This window comes from Oxyura jamaicensis, chromosome 1 (genome assembly GCF_011077185.1).
Source record: "Oxyura jamaicensis isolate SHBP4307 breed ruddy duck chromosome 1, BPBGC_Ojam_1.0, whole genome shotgun sequence".
Lineage (NCBI taxonomy): Eukaryota > Metazoa > Chordata > Aves > Anseriformes > Anatidae > Oxyura > Oxyura jamaicensis.
Window position 1 is genome coordinate 101,171,834 of NC_048893.1, and position 18,870 is coordinate 101,190,703.

Below are 18,870 nucleotides of genomic sequence, written 5' to 3' on the forward strand. Positions count from 1 at the left end.
GGCATGACAAGAGGCAATGGGCAGCAGAAATTGAAATTCAGAACATTCCACCTAAATATAAATAGAATCCTCTAAATGAGGACAGTTTAAGATTTCTGTGATATTACTGCAAATTATTCAGTTATATGAAGCAGCATTTGAACTTATACAGAAATCAGATCATATACCAAAATCTATCTACATCGTATTTCATCAGGTTTGTGTGTGTATCATTGTTGTTGTTTTATTAAGATTTATCCATCTTTAGAAAATTAACTCTTGCTCCACAGCTCTTATTCTTCCTCTACAGAGAAAGCAGATGAACAATCATTGGCTGCTAATGATGGCAATTGATATCACAGGATCAAGGTCATTTGTATGGAACCCTTCACTTCTGCCCCAAGAACTGTATTTTAATTTACTGAACCTGCATTTGAATTTATTGAATGTTATTATTTAAAGAAAATTGAACCGGTAAGACGGAAAATGTCTTGAACATTGTCTCCTCTCTCTAAAGGCAAAGGAGATTTTCTGCATTGTCCAACATTGGTCTTACCTTATTATTATTGGACTGAAACTTATTATTATTATTTAAGTGTCTGATTGCCATCACAGCTTTGTATAAGGCTCCCATGTTCAAAACCATGAAAGAACCAGGAAAACAAAAACAAAAAACAAACACACAAAAACAACAAGATAAATTAGATGTTTTCCCCCTCAACTAACTACAGTCTCCACCCTTTTCAGTAGCTGTGCAATAGATGCTCTGTAACAAAGTTCAGAAGAAATTTACATACCCATCTGGGTAAAATATAAAATTCATTAACACCTTATCTTGTAGATGAAAATTGCAAATTTAAAACCTTTCTTCTTGTGAAAAACTGGAGACTTTTTTTTTTTTTCAGTAGTGTGAATTGATGTTTCCCATCTTTTACTTCAAGTGTTTGGTGGGAAATGTACAATTTGCACTTCAAAGACTCACTCCAGATTAGTTGTGTGCTTTGCTGCTTCAGGAAAGTCTTATAATTGTATCATTAAAGTCAATAGATTTCCATATATTTAAAGTGACAGGCTTCCATTTGTTTAATTCTGTAGGAAGCATTAGATTACATATTGTTCAGTGTGGCATTTCAGCATATTTCAATCTCTGATGTAGTTATTTAATCTCAGAAATGATGAACTGAGCATCTATTACAGTATGAATTCTCGTGTGTGTGAAATAATTTAACAAAAAATCTTAAAACAGGACATATAAATAAGCCACAGTCAATGGCCCAAAACAATCCACTCATAACAGTTCCTCCTGCTTCAAGCCATTACTCAAGTATACAGTTTAGCTTTTAAATCCATGTGGTACCAGACCAAACCCTGACAGCTTTACTCATGCAATATTCCTGATGGAAAATATCCTATCATGAAGATGTCAGAAAAGAAGCTGTCAGACTACCGATCAAGTCCCTGGTGCCATCAGATGAGTTCTGCTCTGTTTACAGTGAAACTCTGCAATAGCACAGAGGCTCTGAAACCCTCTTTCTTCTGATTCATATCATATGTAGAGAACATATCTTCATGAAAGTATTTGGAAAGCTAATGTGCTTTCACTTTAGCTTAAGCTAAAGTACTATCACAACAAGTAGCTTACATGGCCTTGCTCTCAGCTGCTAAATCTCTGCCAGAGCTCAAAGCCAGATCATTGACACCATGCCATGTGCCATTCCCAACACTGCTGCACTGATGTATGTGGCAGGAACTAAACATCACCTGCATGGCTCCAGGTGCCTGGGACAGAGAACTCTTCACCGTTTGGCAGCGGCCAGCTTCCCTCCACATGGAAATATATATTAAATAAATAAATAAACATGGCACACTGCTACCTAGGAAGAAGGGGCAAGCTGATTATAACCGTAAGAAATTATCAAACCCTTGGGGGCATTGTTTGCAAGAAACTCTGTGACATTATGGTTCAAGGGCACAGTACAAAGCACTATGTATCACACCATTCCAGGTGCCATGAACAGCTGGGGCCTATGGGCCCTCCCTCCCCAACCAGCCTGTCCCACAGCCCCACTGAGGTCAGCCGGGCCAGTAATGGTGCCTGGAGTGGGCCACAGCCCGGCCATCCCCAGGTACTACCACAGACCCCGGGCCTGGCTGGCAGGGAGCAGGCTCAGAGGTGTGCCCAGCTTGCTGGGGCCCGGGGCCAGGCTCAAAGGCAAGGCCAGGACTGGTGGCAGCCCCAAAGGAGGCCTCTCCCTGCCTGCCCACCATCCCTAAGGCTCTGCCCACTGCCACAGGGCTGCCTCCCCTGGGCATTGTGATGCTGATCTGTCACCAAGTGGAACTATCAATGTACAGTGTTTTATTTGGCTTTTTTAGCTTTGATTCTGTGTTGTCAGTGACAGCTTAATGCTACTGTCCTCCCCAACACAGCATTCAGTTAACAGAAGTGGTGAGGAATTAGAGCTCCCCCAGTTCAGCATTGCTGATTTAAATGCAGTCACCCCCTTTCCTGAGGTGGGAAAGGCCACAGGTCTGATTTTCCTATTGTGCCAATGAATTTCCTTCTAGTAAAAACGGCGAACAAAGAAGTTACACAATCAGAAGAAGAGATCCAACCCCATGTTTTAATTTCCATTACTTGATAACCTCAGTATAACAAAAAGCGAAATACCTGCTTCAGCGATTCCAGGTTGCCAAGCACTTCAGCTATGGGGTCACCACCCCTCGGCTAGGGCTGGTGAGGCTGTGGCATGTGAAAGTGTAGCACCAGGTTCTGGGCTGGGCATCTCTAGGCAGACCCAGACTGCGCAAAAAGAGGTTGTGCATTCCCTTCACATTATCCACAAGGCCTCTACTCTTTATCTGCAAAATCAAGTGTTTTGATTTCAGCAGTGTCCTTGGTCAACAGATGGCCCATGAAAATATTTCCCCTGGATGATATGAATGATCAAGTAATAAGAAAGCTGGAAAGTGTGTGGGAGGAAGAGGAAGACAAGCTCTCTTCACAGGCCTTGTTTTAGGATAAGTGATGTATGTTAATACTGTGTCTAGATGCATGACAAGTTTGATAAGTATAGAAGGAAGAAAATGCAGAGGTCTTGTGTAAGGTAAAGGTTTTAATTTGACATCAAGTCTAGCACAGCTTGGCCTGACTTGGAAAACAAACAAACAAAATAAACACAAACAGAAATCTCTGAGAGATCTAGTACTTAAACATTGTTAGCTAATCTGATTTTTAGGGGTAAAATAATGCTGTGGATAATACCTTTTTTTTTTTTTTTTTTTTTTTTTTCACTAAGAACTCTATCTTCTATACTTCTGCATTCCAAATGTCTAAATAGCAAGTGCTTTACAAGTTTTAATGCACTTACAACATTTCTGAGAGACAGAGGAATACCATTGTTTTCCATTTTACAGATGAAGAATGGAGACAGAGGATGTGGAACACTTTATTGATGGCCATGAGTTGGAATTGTCATTTCTAGGTTATTAGGCCACTGCGCTATATCAGGCAATACTTTCTACTAGATTTTTTTCACCTGATTATGGATAATTCTAGATAGAAACATCAATAACATTTCATAAAAAAAAAAAAAGTAGGGTGCCATTCTCTCCTTCCTTGGGGGACCAGTAGTGAGATCTCCCCCTATTCTTTAAAAAGGCTAGGAGATAAAGCAGAAGTAATAATAGACATCTGAACTGCATTCAGGAGATTCTGCTCCTTATCAACTTAGCCCAGAGCAGAAAAATCTGTTCTGAGAATTTTGGTCTCTGATGGGCCTCCTAAGCCAAAAAATACCAGCAATGATATAGAGCAATAGGTTTTGCTCTATATCTCCAACATGGTTTTAATCTAGTCTCCTCACACAGCTAGGCAGAGAAACTTTTGGAGGTGGGGATACAGGACCCATGGGACCCATCTTTTGCCAGAGCTGAGAAAACCGGATGATGTCCCAGATATAAGTACCATTAAAATCAGATTAAAATTACCAACACCTTGCTATATAGATCTACTTAGGTTAGCAGAGGCTTATTCTTTAAGATAAATTAATAGAAGCCTATCACTCTCACTCTCCCATATGCCATATAATTTTTAAATTTATTTTTTCCTCAGTAACTGCATCTCTGCAGACTCTTTTGCTGATATATAGGTATATTGTCATCTGGTTGAAATAAAGCTATGTTCGATATAAAAATTAGTAAGACTAGGATGAGGGCCTGAAACAAATTATGATCTTCATATGGCCTAGTGTGGAAGCCATCAGGAGACAGCATGTAGGTAGCCAGGCACTAATGTTATAAAACACAATAGCCTTTGCAAGAGAGACAGAAAACATCCATCAAAATTGCACCTTCTCCCTTGAAGACACAACACCTGGCCTGTTTTTTGACTCAGTCAAATCAGAGAGCAGATACATTCATTCACAAAAGAAGGCAAACAGATTACAGCTTATAACATTTAGCTATCCACATATACAGTATATGCTAATTTATAAACACTGTTAGTATCCTCGCCTCTATTCCCCGCAGTCATCCTGATCCCATAAGAAAATCATCTCTTGTAACAAGAATCTCAGCAGCTGTAAATCACATGGTGTTTTGGCTGCCAACAGGGGTCACCTTGACTAAGGAAGAGAATCAGTGGAGGTTCTTTCTGTAGGATTTACCACAGAACTGTCTTGGGGAACTTTGTCTTGGGAAGATGCTACAAACCCTTTGTTACTTATGATTTCCATGGCCCAACTGTTTCAAGCCATCACTAGCAAAGGAAATGTGGTGCCAACAGTAGTTGTGGGGAGAATCAGAATATCTCCCCAGAATGCTGCAGGTTTTTCTCCTGGCCTTCTATAAATGAGCCTGAATCCCTCCCACCTTCCAAACACATACTTCCTTCCAGAATACAACACATTTTTTTCCTCTATAGAATAAAACAATATAAGATTATACAAATGAAACATTGCTTACTTTTCCACTGCCTTTTGCCGTAGCATTTTCTATTGAATGGTATTCTCCACAGACATATATCTCTGCGTATTTATAGCTTATCTGCATAGATCATGTTTCTCCTGTGCACCTAAATTCTGAACTTTGTTCCAAATCTACTGAAGTCTTTATAATCTTTTCTCCCCCTCTGTAAGTTAAAACATGTTTTTGGTTGGTTGGTTGGTTGGTTGTCTTTCTACTAGGTAAAACAAAAGCCTATAAATTTAAGGAATCAGTTGCATTATTTCTGACTTGAATTTATGTGGTTAAACTCTTTGTGTTCGTAAACCTGTACCGCTTATGAATTCTTGATATAAGTGAATGTAATCAGAGTTAGTCATTGCTTGCATTGACAATTTTAACACTTCAGCTTAAAAAAAAAAAAAAAAAAAAATCAGTCTCTTGGAATTTGTTTTATATTTTCCAACCCTTTTGTTTTTACACACTGTATGGCTCTAATAAGATAAAAGGAATGCATAGTGCAAAAATGTTTTATTCTTTCATCCTCTTTCAGGAATTAAAACTCCTCCAATGTATTATAGATAATTGAAAATTTAAAATTATGGGCTCATTTTTAAATTAAAAAAGAAAACTTTTGCAGTACAATACAGTCTGGGAAGTCTGAAAGATAAGAGGAGCTGTTATGCAGCATTCAGATAAGGTCCTTTGCAGTGCTTTGCAATCAGGCAAGATTCATATTCATTTTAATAGAAAATTTGCAGAAGTGTGCATGGCTTTGATATTGAAAACTTTCATATATGGAAAGCATGGTCATAGGAAAGGCGTTTTTTGATTAAACAAGTAAAATATCTAATAAGGAATCTGACTGGAAAGAATGAAATACAGGAAGAAGTAGATCTACTGTCATCTCCACTAGCTGCATTGCCCTGGATTTGGAAAATTATATAAAACCATTAAACAAATTACTTCAATGGATAATGGACAAATGATAGACATCTGCACAATGAAGTACATTGAACTGGAAAATTCAAGATCACTGTTGAATGTTCTTGTTTATGTGTATGCATATCTATATCATGACAGTTTTCATGCTGAAAAACATCTTAAACATACATATATACATAAATTGTAAATACAGTACATAAATATATGTATATTTATATTGGCTTCAATAAGAATTCTTATAGTTTTGAAATTAGAATTTGCTCTTGGTAACTTTTTTAAATTGTCCCAGAAAATGCTGAAATATCATGACAGACTGAAATTCAAATCTTATGTTTTGTTTCTGGTTTTGTTTTCTTTTCCCATTACTAAATGACATCTGAGTAGCAATTACTCCTACTGATGTCATAATAACTGAAATATTCTGTTATTCATATTTTCTTTCTAAAATCAACATGAACGATTGAATGGTATCTTGATATGGAAAAAAATAATCTGTTGCAAAAATAAAATAAAATAAAATAAAATAATCAGCATAGGAACCTCAGAAGACAAGAAAATCTATTATAATCTTTTGAAATATGCCTTCTGTGTCTGCTGTAATGAAAACACTGTGAGAGGCACATACTCAGGCATCTTTGTATTGATTCACAAAACTCCTACTATTTACCATATAGCTGTAATGATTTCAAAGAAAACCTGAAATATGGACTAAAGATGTGCTTTCAGAGATGTTTCCTTCTTGCAGTAAAACCAGACCATTCCCATCCTCTGCTTAATTTCTTCTTCCCTGAGCTGTTCTATACAACTGTTCAGAAATCAGTGTGATAGGACTGATTTCTGCAATTTCCTGAGCTAAAATTATTTCAGAAATGTATTTTAGCTTACTTTTACCACAAAGGGGTTTGGTTGGTTGGTTGGTTGCTTGTTTTTCCATTGATCTCATTTTTTCCTTTTTAATAGTATGCTGGTAGAAATGAGAGAGCAATAAATTATGATGAAGGAAGGGGAGACGGGATGTTTCAGGTCACCTTGTCAGCTTAGGAAAAAGCAGCCAGGTTACGAAGTTTAAGGGCTGAAGAGACTGACCTGCAGAAAGCTGACATAAGTGGTAAGACTGCAAACTGCTCCAGTCACAACAGAGATTTCCTAACTCAAATCAGGCTTACAGTCTATTCAACAGCTCTGGTAGTGTGACCTAGCTATATTTGGGAGAGGTAACTAGCCACAGCAACTAGGGGGTCCACTGAACTAGAATGACCATGAACATCTTCTATGAACTACATCTAGAAATAAACAAGGATCTGAAAAAGCTCTTTTCATTTCTGCTTTAGTTGCTATTAATTTCAAGCCAGTCTATTTACTGACCTAGTTCATCCATATTGTGGATAAGATTTCCAGCTCCCTTCATTTTTAATCACTCAAAAATCACAAACTATTTATTGAGAAAAAAAAAAATAAAAATGTGACTGTACATACTTCTAACTAAGCGCACATCCACGAATCTTCAAAATGTTCACGCTGGAATACTTCACAACATAAGCATACCATACCAAGTAGATAATTACTGGCTTTCTTACTCTTGCCATTCTGCAATTTGCATTTCATTTTGCCAAACTGCTAAGCAAGAAAATATGGAAAAAGAGTGACAAAGAAAGCAAACTTGAAGTGCCACCCTTAACAAGTTAAAAGTCAGTAAAGATAGTTTTAATGATATTCTCTGGAATGACTGCAGTGTCAAAGCATATTGAAAAAAATAATGAAGTGCTTCAGAATAGGCACATAATAGACATTTAAAGCCCTAAACTTTGCAATATGCAAGCATATAATTAGGAGAGTGCTATATAATAAACACCAATTAAGCCAGAACAATCACAGGGGGAATAACAAACTGAACACTAAAGCAGGAATACTAAAACCATCTGCACACTGAAAAATACCATGAATTCAAAACAGTCTGTGCATAACTGAATACCTGAAAAAATTATTTATTACCAAACTGGGCAGAGATGGGAAAGGATGCCATAACAAAAAAAAAATCTTTTTACATATCTCTCCAACTGAGAATAAATTAATATATATGCAATACGTAAGAATTTGCTTCACAAAAGAAACTGCAAAAGAAAAAAAAAGTGAGAGTAAGAGAACCTACAATCAACTGGTTACAACAAGAAGTTTGGGTCTGCTCTCTGTCAGATTGAGCTTGCCACATTAGCAAGAACAACATGTCTATGGAGATTTATTGAACATCTTCATTTAGTGGCTCACCTCATCAAAGGCACACAAAACCTGGAAAGCAACAGCCTGCATCTGTAACAGTTATTTCATCCCTTTTCTGGCTAGTATCAATATATCTCCTTCACATTCATTTTTGATAACATATTGGATTCCTATTTATCATATCTAAAACAGAAGTGTTTCATTTTCTCGTATATGGACTTCTTGCTACCTCTGTCCACTAAATAAAGATTCTCATGAGGACTTAAATCTAACTTCATGAGGAACTATGTCAGTGGTAAAATTCACATCAACGGGTATCTGCACCAAAGAAGTACCCATCAAAACTATATTTAACCCTCTAGCTGTCACAGGAAACAAAACCTTAACCATGAAGGATAAATGTGTGAATAAACTGATGGCTTCTCACAGATTAGTTATTTGAAGAACAGTACTTCGGTTTCATCTGGCATTAGCATTGCAACCTGACATACAACCTTTTGGTGCCTGTGGATGCAGGTAGCCAAAAAATGAGCAAATTCCCCTTCCAGAGCTCTGCAAAGTGATGGCATCAACAATAATGACAAGAAGGAAGAAAATACAGAAAAGGTAATAAGGACAAGATGCAAGGGATGTAGTTTAATTAGGATGCAGTTTCATTAAATCTGGCAATATTTCTCAGCAATGAATTCTTCCTCCTTTTATCACTCCATCATCCATGGGGAGGGTGCTCATCAACCCCCTGACATGGTGGCAACACACCAATGGCTCCTTGGCTACAAATGAAAGAAGCTATGATGACTGTTATTTGTTACCCCGCAGTCTCAAGGAAAATTGGTACTCTGATGCCCTTCTCCTGTTCTTGCCAACCCATTTCCAGCCTGGTTTATTAGATAACCAACCCTTGTAATTCCCCTTCCACTGCAGATATGGCTGGATAAAAATCAAATCAAAGCAAAACAAATAAACTTATTTCACCTGCCCATACACGTGTGAAGGGAAAATTTCACTCTTGCTCCCTTTCAGTCTTCCCCAAAGTACAACAGTCAGTGCAGATCCAAACACAATCTTCTTCTGATCCAACAGGTGGAGAGGGAGGACTGAAACCAGCATTTGGCACTGAATGAATGTCAGGGCCAAAAGGGCCTGGGGTGTCGTTATTATTCCATCCCTACCATGCACATGATGCAACTTTCTCTAGTTCCTGAATAATAATCTCAGCTGATGATCCTCACTTTCCAGGTGCAAAAACAAATTCAGGAATGACCTCTCTGCAGAAACTCCCAGACTTTTCAAAACCAGAACCTCAATTTTTGTGCTATAGTAACAAAAAGACATCTACATGAGATGTTGGACATAGTCTGGGAAATAGGAGATCTTGCCTCGAAAGCAAATTGGTTTTAATTCTTTACATTCATGTCCCTTATGGACCCTTCTAAATTTTTGCCTCTGTGTTGTTTAACGCTAAATGATAAATTAAATATTAGAGTTCTGTATTTTTTGAGAACACATTGTTTCTATAAAATTAAAAGCCATCAGAGAAAATAAAATATTATACTCAACAATATTGATCAGTGTAAATTATGCATGACTCATTTTGAATTACTTCTATAACCCAATATTCTCCTCTTGCTAGTGGGAATAAATTAATTATAACATTAGGAGCCATCGTACAAAGGTTAAAAACAGGCATGCATGCATTCAATCTACAGAAAACTAAAAAGTTTAGGTTAATGAAATGTCTGAGGAAAAGAGTCTCATTAATTAGCAGATTCACAGCATTCTTCACAGCTATATTTTAGAGATGCCAAACTGTAATATATTAATGCTGTAGGCAAAAGCTGCATCTCCATCTAGAGAATCATTTCAAGCTTATTTTATTCAATCTTGGATTTTTTTTAACTGATTTGTATGCTATAAAACACTGACTCTTCTTCAAAGTATTGCATGAGACAGAAATGAAGTGTAATGTGTATGGCCCTGTACATAATGAGATAAAGCTACTGAAAGAGCTCTACTTATTTTTATTTTTTAAAATGAACTTCATATTCAAAGTTTCATTAACATGGTATGTGAAGTACATAAGTGTTTATAGATGTGTTCCCTTTATAATCTTTCTTTTTTTTCTTTTTTTTTTTTTTTTTTTGGAGGGGGGAGTGGGTGAGGAAGGAGGAAGAGAAGGGTTCATCCAAACCCACTGGACCAGCAGGATGCTTTCCATTGACTCTGGTGAATACTTTAGGACCTAGTTACCCAGAAAAAAGTGCAGTACTTTGCAACCTAAAAGACTTGGAGCTTTCTGTATAATATGTAGAGAAGATGGATTAAGAAGTATTGGGGCTGGCTTATGACAATATCCAACCTTCAGTTGTGACCTCAAAGCCATTTGTGAATAGATTTTGTAAGGATTCTTTTTTTATCCCTTCAGTCTTTGCCTTTTGAAGAATGTCAATAATGTTACTGTTCATTGGGATTGTTTTCATGAGATGGGCACCTGTATATTTTAAGCAGGAAATTCATTCTGTCACTGTGCATTACCTTTAAGAACCAAGCAGTTAAGTAGCATATGTGGTCTTGTGAGTTGTTTTTGTTAGGAGGAAAAATCACTCCTGGAGGGAGGAGCAGGAATGGGTGAACTGCCAGGCTCACAACCAGTTCCAGGAATGGGGACTTCTTGTTCTGTGCTTGAGTGGGCAGGAGGAGGAGCTGCCCACTGAGCCAAGTTTTGGGTGGCATGGCTCCCAGTAAAGAGTGTACCAGGGTAGAGAGCAGAGCTTACTGGAGGCAGCATTTCTTCAGCTGACAGACAGTTTAGAATCAAGCTCTAACTTTAAAACCCAATCATCTGAACTGGAACTGAGCCCATCTGGCTCATGGCTCATCTCAAAGCTGGATGCAGCTATGTATATGAACAAAGCCCCACTTTGGTCACCAAGTGCTTTCTTAATATGTCAAAGTTCTTTTTCTAGATAACACTGCACCTTAAAATCTCCCCCATTGTTACTCAGCTTGTTCCAGAACTTTTTTTTTTTTTTTTTTGGTCTTTATTTTAACTTTCTCTTTGTGGGAAAGGAATTCACAGGTGGCTCAGATCTCTACTTTGACCTGGCCCCACCAACTTCCGTCTTTTCCGTGCTCAGTGGTGGGTCCGGCGGGACTTCCACATGATTTAGAGGGGCATCCCCAGAGTTCTCACCCGCAATACGCATTAAAAGTCAGCAACAGTTCTGCAAGGGCTGCCGCTCCTAGTGTTGACATCTGGGCCGCGGAGCAGGCAACCTCCTTCTATGCCTCCCTAGCCTTTAGTGTCTCTAATACCATTCGCCACAACTCACAGACAGTTTTCACCTCCTTTTCATCTTTTGAATCCCCCATTGTAGTCCTTTCCCACATGGTATTCCCAAACTCCCACCATTCCGTAACAGAGAACAGCAGAGCAGTCTCTCTAAAATGTCCCCAACGTTGTCCCAGCTTAATCAGCTTAGTCAATTGCTTTCCCATTGTCTTGATACCTCTCTTAGAGTGGTCTCCAACAAGCAACGTCACCACAGCCTCTACTTCCATGGCTGCGCTTTTCCCTGGGAGGCAAGGTCTGTGTCTGCCCTGGCTATGCACACAAGCAGCACTCCTCCCAGCCATTTAATTTCTGTCCTAACTTGATTAACTTAGTTCAATTGCCTTCCCATTGTCTCGATACCTCTCTTAGAGAGAATTCCAATGAATAACATCGCTGCAGCCTCCACTTCCACGGCTGCACTTCGTCTGAGAGGTAGGGAGCAACCCTTACCCATGTCTGCCAAGCAGCACTCCTCTCAGCCGTTAATTTTCCCAATCCCCTCCTCCTCTAGCTGCTTAATGCAGTCTCGGAGAACTCAGTCGAGCTGGACTATCTGGCAAGTAACCATCCTCTGCTACCAGATGCTGAAAGGGAGATGGTCCCGGAGTAACGATGCAACCTCGATGCGAGTATAGTCGTCTTCCTTTACTGCATGTTCTAACAGAGTATATATAGGCAACTAACTACAGCACGCGCTGACAACAACTTATCATTGGTCTAGCTTCTCCGTGCACTCATGTCTAGCTTGTTTCCTCATTATCTCTAATTCAGGGACGTGGGAAAGAGCACAAAGCCACCTGCTAATTCCTTTCTCACATCTCTTCTTCTGTTTGTTTTTTTGTTTGTTTGTTTGTTTTGTTTTGTTTTTTATTTGTGTTGTTGTTGTTGTTGTTTTGTTTGTTTGGTTGGTTGGTTTGGTTTGGTTTGGTTGGCTTGGTTTGGTTTGGTTTTAAATTCTGTCACTTCACACTGCTGACCAGGTTGAATATTTGCATTCTTTTTTCTGGCTCCATTCTTTGATACAGGTCACCACTGTCCTGCCTGTTACACTGCCCTCAAATCTTCAAGCTTCCCAACCTATCCTATTAAAGATGACACACACAGTTCAGCTGGAGCGATTTAAACAGTAGGTCTTCACTATCAGTTAAAATACACTGAGGTAGCAGTTATATTTGTAGGAAAGGCAAAAGGCTGAAGAGTTGCCAGCAGATATCTGCCATCTTTCTCAGTGACTGTACGCACATTGTCCATATTGTTCCTCATTTAGCCTATCAGTCCTCAGGGAAATGCTTCAGTCATCTGGGTAGGTCAGCTTCTTTTTGAGTCTTAACACCTACTTGAAGATATTGGGTAAAGCCTTTGTTATTTCCAGTAAAAAGGTTTAGCTCCTGCTGACCTCTCCAAGACTACCCACCACCCAAAAAAAAATAAAAAAGAAAACCAACAACCCACAATTGTTTTGTGTGGGCTGCTGAAGAGCTGGTGGAAACTCTTGATCAGCAGTAACTTGGGCTTCATTTCATCCAGTGATGTTCCTTTTCTTTCCTCAGTATAACATGCAATAAAATATATATGTAGCTACTTCAAAGAACAACCAGACAGATAGTAAGAGCAAGAAAAAAATGTTAGATTCAGAAGACATATATATATATATTAAAAAATCTACTCTGTTTGATTGCAGAAGACAGGGCAGATGGACCAGATACAGTATAAATCAGCACAAGCTCTTCACTTGATAGAGCTAAACACTACACCATCTGACAACCTGACCCATTATTACGTTTGTTTAAAAATTGGTTCTAGTTTAAGACATTTTGTAGAAGTATTTTTTCCTCATTACTTCCTCAAAGTATATCTGGCAATTTTGCTGACCAGAACAGTTTTTCTCCTTTTTTTAGTTCAGGAAGAATGGAACATACACACACACACACACACACAAAAAAAAAAAAAAAAGAGAGAGAGAGAGAGAGAGAGAAAGGGCAGAAAAAAAGAAAAAATCAGGTTTTTATTAGATCTTTGGTAGATCAAGATACCAATTATCATGAGTGTACTAGGGATCCTATGGGTAAGTTAACAATAACCTATATGAAGGCTGAAGATTTTATTGCATACAAATATGTAAAGTGTAAAAGTCTAATACCTCTAATTAAACCAGACCCAGGAGGAGACAGATCTTAACAGACAAGCAGAGTCATACCATTTCTGGAAATTTTCCAGTTTATATGTGTCTCTTCAATAATGTGGACCTACCAGGATCCCATGTGTTTTGCTAGTCAAAACATTGGGGAATATCCAAAATTCAGCTATCTTAAAATACCATAATATGTATCATATATACCACAACACCTTCAAAACCGTAAGCACAGAGCTTGACACATTTCATACAGTTCTCTGTTCCTTTAAGGAAAATCAACTTAAAATCAAATGCTTTAAATTGAAAGAATTGTTTTGAATAAGAACTGAAAAGCCAAAGCTCCATCTGCTCTGCATCCACGGTGAAGGCATCTTGCTATATTTTATAGGAGTAGGGGTGTGTCTTGGCATTCAATACATGACAATGCATGCACCTCATGTTGAGCAGTATGCCATGCTATGATTAACTCTACGCCTTCCCCTGAGGTTTTCCTGAAGGGTGGAAACTACAGACTAAAAACATCCATGACCATGGAGTAGACAGGTGAGACAGAAGACTGGTAAAGCCTTTAGATGCACTTTGCTCCTTCCTTCTGTTGTAAACTTCCTTAATAGTAACAAAGGCATAGCTTTGCATAGTATGCACAAACCAAATCTTTTATGATACTTTTGAGCACTACAGAAATCTTTGATCTTTGAGCAGAAAGTAGTTAATTGCTTGAGACTGCAATTAGGGTCTTGTTTATGTGCTTGCTTAATTCTCATCTTAATCAGTCACTCAAATCACCCGGAGTTTAAGTGCTTTACTGACCCAAGCTCTAAAAACCTCTTTAACTGAAGTTGAGTACTCACTCAGCCAAGTACCTAGCCTCAGATTTCCAAGCAAGATAGCTTTCCAAACCATAAGAATATCTGGGTGCATTTTTTAACATTTGACACACAATAAAAAATATTCATTGACTTGCATACTGAGCAGGTAGGGTTCCCATTTTTAGAATTTAGCAGATGTATCTTCTGCAGATACTGTTAGGTTTGTTTTTACATTCATCTTGAAGATTAATAACATCATAATCTCCACTTTATTTTCATCTATCTTAACTTGCTACTTCTCACTCTCCTCCTGAAGAACCCATTTTGAGGATATACAAGGGACTTGCAGCTACAGAATTACATTAATATATATTCAGATATGGGGTTGGTGATTATTCTGATTCTTCTTTCACTTCCTTCATTTCCAGTGCCTTTCCTGCACCATAATTCTAGTGTTGTAATTTATTTCACTGGAGATATTTCTGATGTATGTTGCAGGGATTTACTGATATATCAACTGAAAAGAAATAGTAACCTGAGATAGAAGCACTTCAAAATAAGCAAAGTTCCCATTTTAAAGGTACAAAACCATAGTAAGTACCTTGTAAGTCAAGACTGCTAACCTTCTGATTGCTTTGCCTTTTTTTTTTCTTTCTATTTTTGAATGGATAAAATGTGTTTAAATTGGATTGTCTTGCATAGCTAGCATGTGGAGTTCCCAGTCATAAAACACAGTAGATGTTTATTCTGCATATATTGTTTCATTTGTTTTTACATCCATCTTGAAGTTAAATAACAATATAAACTTCACTCTCCTTTTCACCTGTTTTTTCTCACTATTTCTCAGTCTTCTTCTGCAGAACCCGTTTGGAGGTTCTAATTTTCTCTGTTACTGAGGAAGGCTACAGAAGTGATTAAAAAAACAAAAAACAAAACCAAAACAAATCAAACAATCAAACAAACAAAACAGATAGATGAATTGTGCTCCATGGCTCAACAGTAACTGCATTACAGTCCATTTTTGGACTTCCCAAGGGAACAGAGGCTCCAAGGCCATGTGGGCTACACTATACTGATGTAAATCCCTGTAGGTTCAAGGAGCTGGTTTAAGCTCTATCTACAAAGCTGATGGTAGTCTTCCTCTTTGGCCTGTATCCATCATTTACATTTTACCTTTTCTACATAAGGCAAATGAGTACCTACAGATAGATGAGATAGAAACTCCCTCCACTCCTGCTCTGAGCTGCTAGCCATGAGATAGCTCATGTTGTCAAGTCACTTGGCAATAATGGCAAAGTTAATAAGCTTTGCTGAGACTGGACATATTAATTTGTGTTTTAGGGAAAGGTCTTAATGCAGAAAATTTCCAATATATACTGCTACATAATTCATGTGCGTGTCATATTTGTTTCAGATTTTACAAAAAATACCTACTTATATTGGCAATGATCTTCTTAAAAACTTGCCTGGGGAGTTTGGAAGTTTCTGTTCCATTGCCCTGAACTTCTCAAGGCTAAATTCCTCACAAAGACACAACTACAAGGCTACTCCTTTTACTCAGGAATCAGAAGCTAAAACAAACACATCTTCATAATATTTTGCATCAATTAACAAATTACGTTCATTGAAATTTTAGGTTTTCTCTTTTTCCCCTGCAGTGATATATTCACTAGAATAGTTATGGACCATTTGTAGCTGGAGTTTACTGACTGCCACAAGATCAGTTTAGTCTGCCAATTGTTTATGATAGAAATTTCATTATGCAAAACAGTCTTCTTGACTAAATATTGTATTTACATAAATACTGAGACAGATTGATATGCTTAAGAACACATTAATAAATTACAGTCCATTTAATTTACTTGTGCTTTTTTGTTTCCTAATCTAAATAATGGTTTACCTCTCTGCAACAATATTTAGAACAAGTGCACTTTGTCTTTGATACCCGAAGTATTCAAAGGCAAAGTTTGGTTGCCTTTAAACAAAACAAAACAAAACAAAACAAAACAAAACAAAACAAAAAAAAAAACAGATTTCCCTTTGCTGACTCATCTTAAAAACATTTGAAACTCCATTGTCTGAACATAACAGAAAAAAACTACTAGTACAAAGCTTAGCCTCTGTCCTTTGAAGATCAGGTAGCACAAAAGGGAAGCATTCTTGAAGTGATCAAGTTTTGTGCATGTTGCAGTTTCCTCAACAAGGTTAACCCCACATTGGCATGCTTAGCTATAGTGAAAGGAGTAATTTAAGATGTTTTCTGTATTGTTGCTAGCTTGTAGTTTATGTGAAAATGCTGCCCTCTTCTGACAACTTTTTTTTTTTTTTTTTTTTTCCTAAAATCTTAATATCTTTTTATCATCTCCAGTTATACTTTATCATTTGTTTACCTGTACATTGTATTGGTGGGACTGTTATCCCTTTCCTAACAATTGTATTCAGAACAACGTAAGAAATGTAGAAATAAGAGTACATATGCTATGCAATTAATGTGTAAATGGCATGCGATTGATAAACATGGTAAAAATCACTGCCCCCTTCCCTCCCCCCAATTACTCAAGCAGGAAGGCAGAAAGCACGTGAATATCTGGTATTCTGAGGCATGGAAGAAATACTAACTGCCATAGGCGTCACACTTTCATTTTTTAAACTTGTCATCTTCTCATTTTCAGATGCACACACAGTATGGATACACAGTGTTTGGTCACTATCTGCCTAAGCCTTTGGGTTTGAACAAGGACTGTGCTTTTGACACAACCTTTTCTACTTACCACAGTCTCGTTTGCATCACAGAGCCATATCTCAGCACAGTCAGTTGCTTTCAAAAGAAATTGAACTGAAAGATTCCTTCCAGGAGTACACCTAATGCACTCTGATCAGTACTGGCAAGTCAGTGAGTGGAACCAGAAGAGATTTTGAGGACTAGCTCGAGCATACAGCAAAGGTATGGCAAGCAATCAAGTCTCACATCAGCTGCTCCATCCCCTCCTTCCTGACCATGGTAGTTGATGGCCACAGTCACTGTCTCCAGCTGCACTGAGGTTGCAGCAAGTGAAGGACCTGAAGGCTGAGCATGCTTAAAAGCTACCATGTTACTTTTTTTTTAGAGCAAAAGGCTCTTTATTAATGTTTCTCTCCAACACTCCTGCAGTACACAGAAGGATGCAGGGGTCAAAATTAAAAAGGGAATTTGATGTCACAGTGCAGAGCTTCTTTGGCAGTGGCAGTGAATCCAGAGCTCTGTGGCAGTAGATACATAGACTTCTTTCTTGTGAGAAAGGACAAACAATTCAGTTGGAATTCAGAACTAAACACAGACTTTTAACTGTAAGCCCATTTAACTCATTGACGAGTTAATGTAAAAAAATGTATATTAACAGTCCCTAAAGTAAGGATGGACCCAAGAATCCCTCTTCCATTGAATACTCTCCTTGATGGGCGTACCTTTGCTTTTTCTAGCCCAGTTAATCATGGTCCCTATCTCGAATGAGACATCAAGAGGAGGGGTTAAGTGCTCCCAGCCCGGGACACCTTACAGCATGAGGGCAAAAGCACTCCCTTGGGGATCCAGAGATGTAGGCCTAAATCTCCTGAATGCCATGGTTGACTAACTAGTAGTCCAGATGTCTTTTTAACCCTAAATTGTACTTGCTAGGAAGCAGCAGCCTATCATTTTCTTTACACTTTTTTTAACAGAAGGCAGAGTCTGTCTCAACTTTTGGTGTGGACTTTAGTTCAAAGCATTAGATGTGCACCAGGTTTGCCCACCAGACTGAAGGGAGAGGTTTGTGAATGCCTAGACTTCAGATATTGATTAGCTAGGAGGTAGTGTCAAACTGTTCAACACTAGGACTGATGCACAAATCTGGATATGCTCAGAAGAAACATTGCAAATGTCAAACGTGAAAAAAAGAGACAGGAACTCTGATAGCTGACAAATGCATAGGGTAACTCTGGATTTAGCATAAATCCTGATTAAGTACCTCTTTAGGTCCCTATGTCTGATTCCTTTTCTCTCTCACATCATTTGCCATCCAAACAGTAATGGCTTGTGTGATTGTTAATTACCCTGAAATGCTCCTTTAGAAGTAACTCGTAACTCTATTTACAACATTCACATAAAAAGAGCAGATGTTTTTAGTGAGCTTTCTTCTTCCTAAAAAGTTACCTGCACTCCCTTCAGCCTCTCCTTACTAAATTGCTTTCCACTTAGCTGCCTATAAAGCTAGCCTGTAATTCCACATCTGCACTTTACCTTGTACAAATAAGGAATCTCAATGTGAAATCAATCCTTAAGTTATCTGAGGCAGAGACCATAAAAAGCAGTCTTAACTGTGTATAGCATCACTGAGATCAATACAACCTTCCCAAATTGAACTGGCAAATGATCTTGTTCTACATATCTTTAATCTGGATCATTTCAACCTGTTGTGAATTAAATAAGTGATGTAGTGAACATCTCCTGCATTATATGTTGTCTTTCCTCTAAGTAAGCTACTGCTAACTCC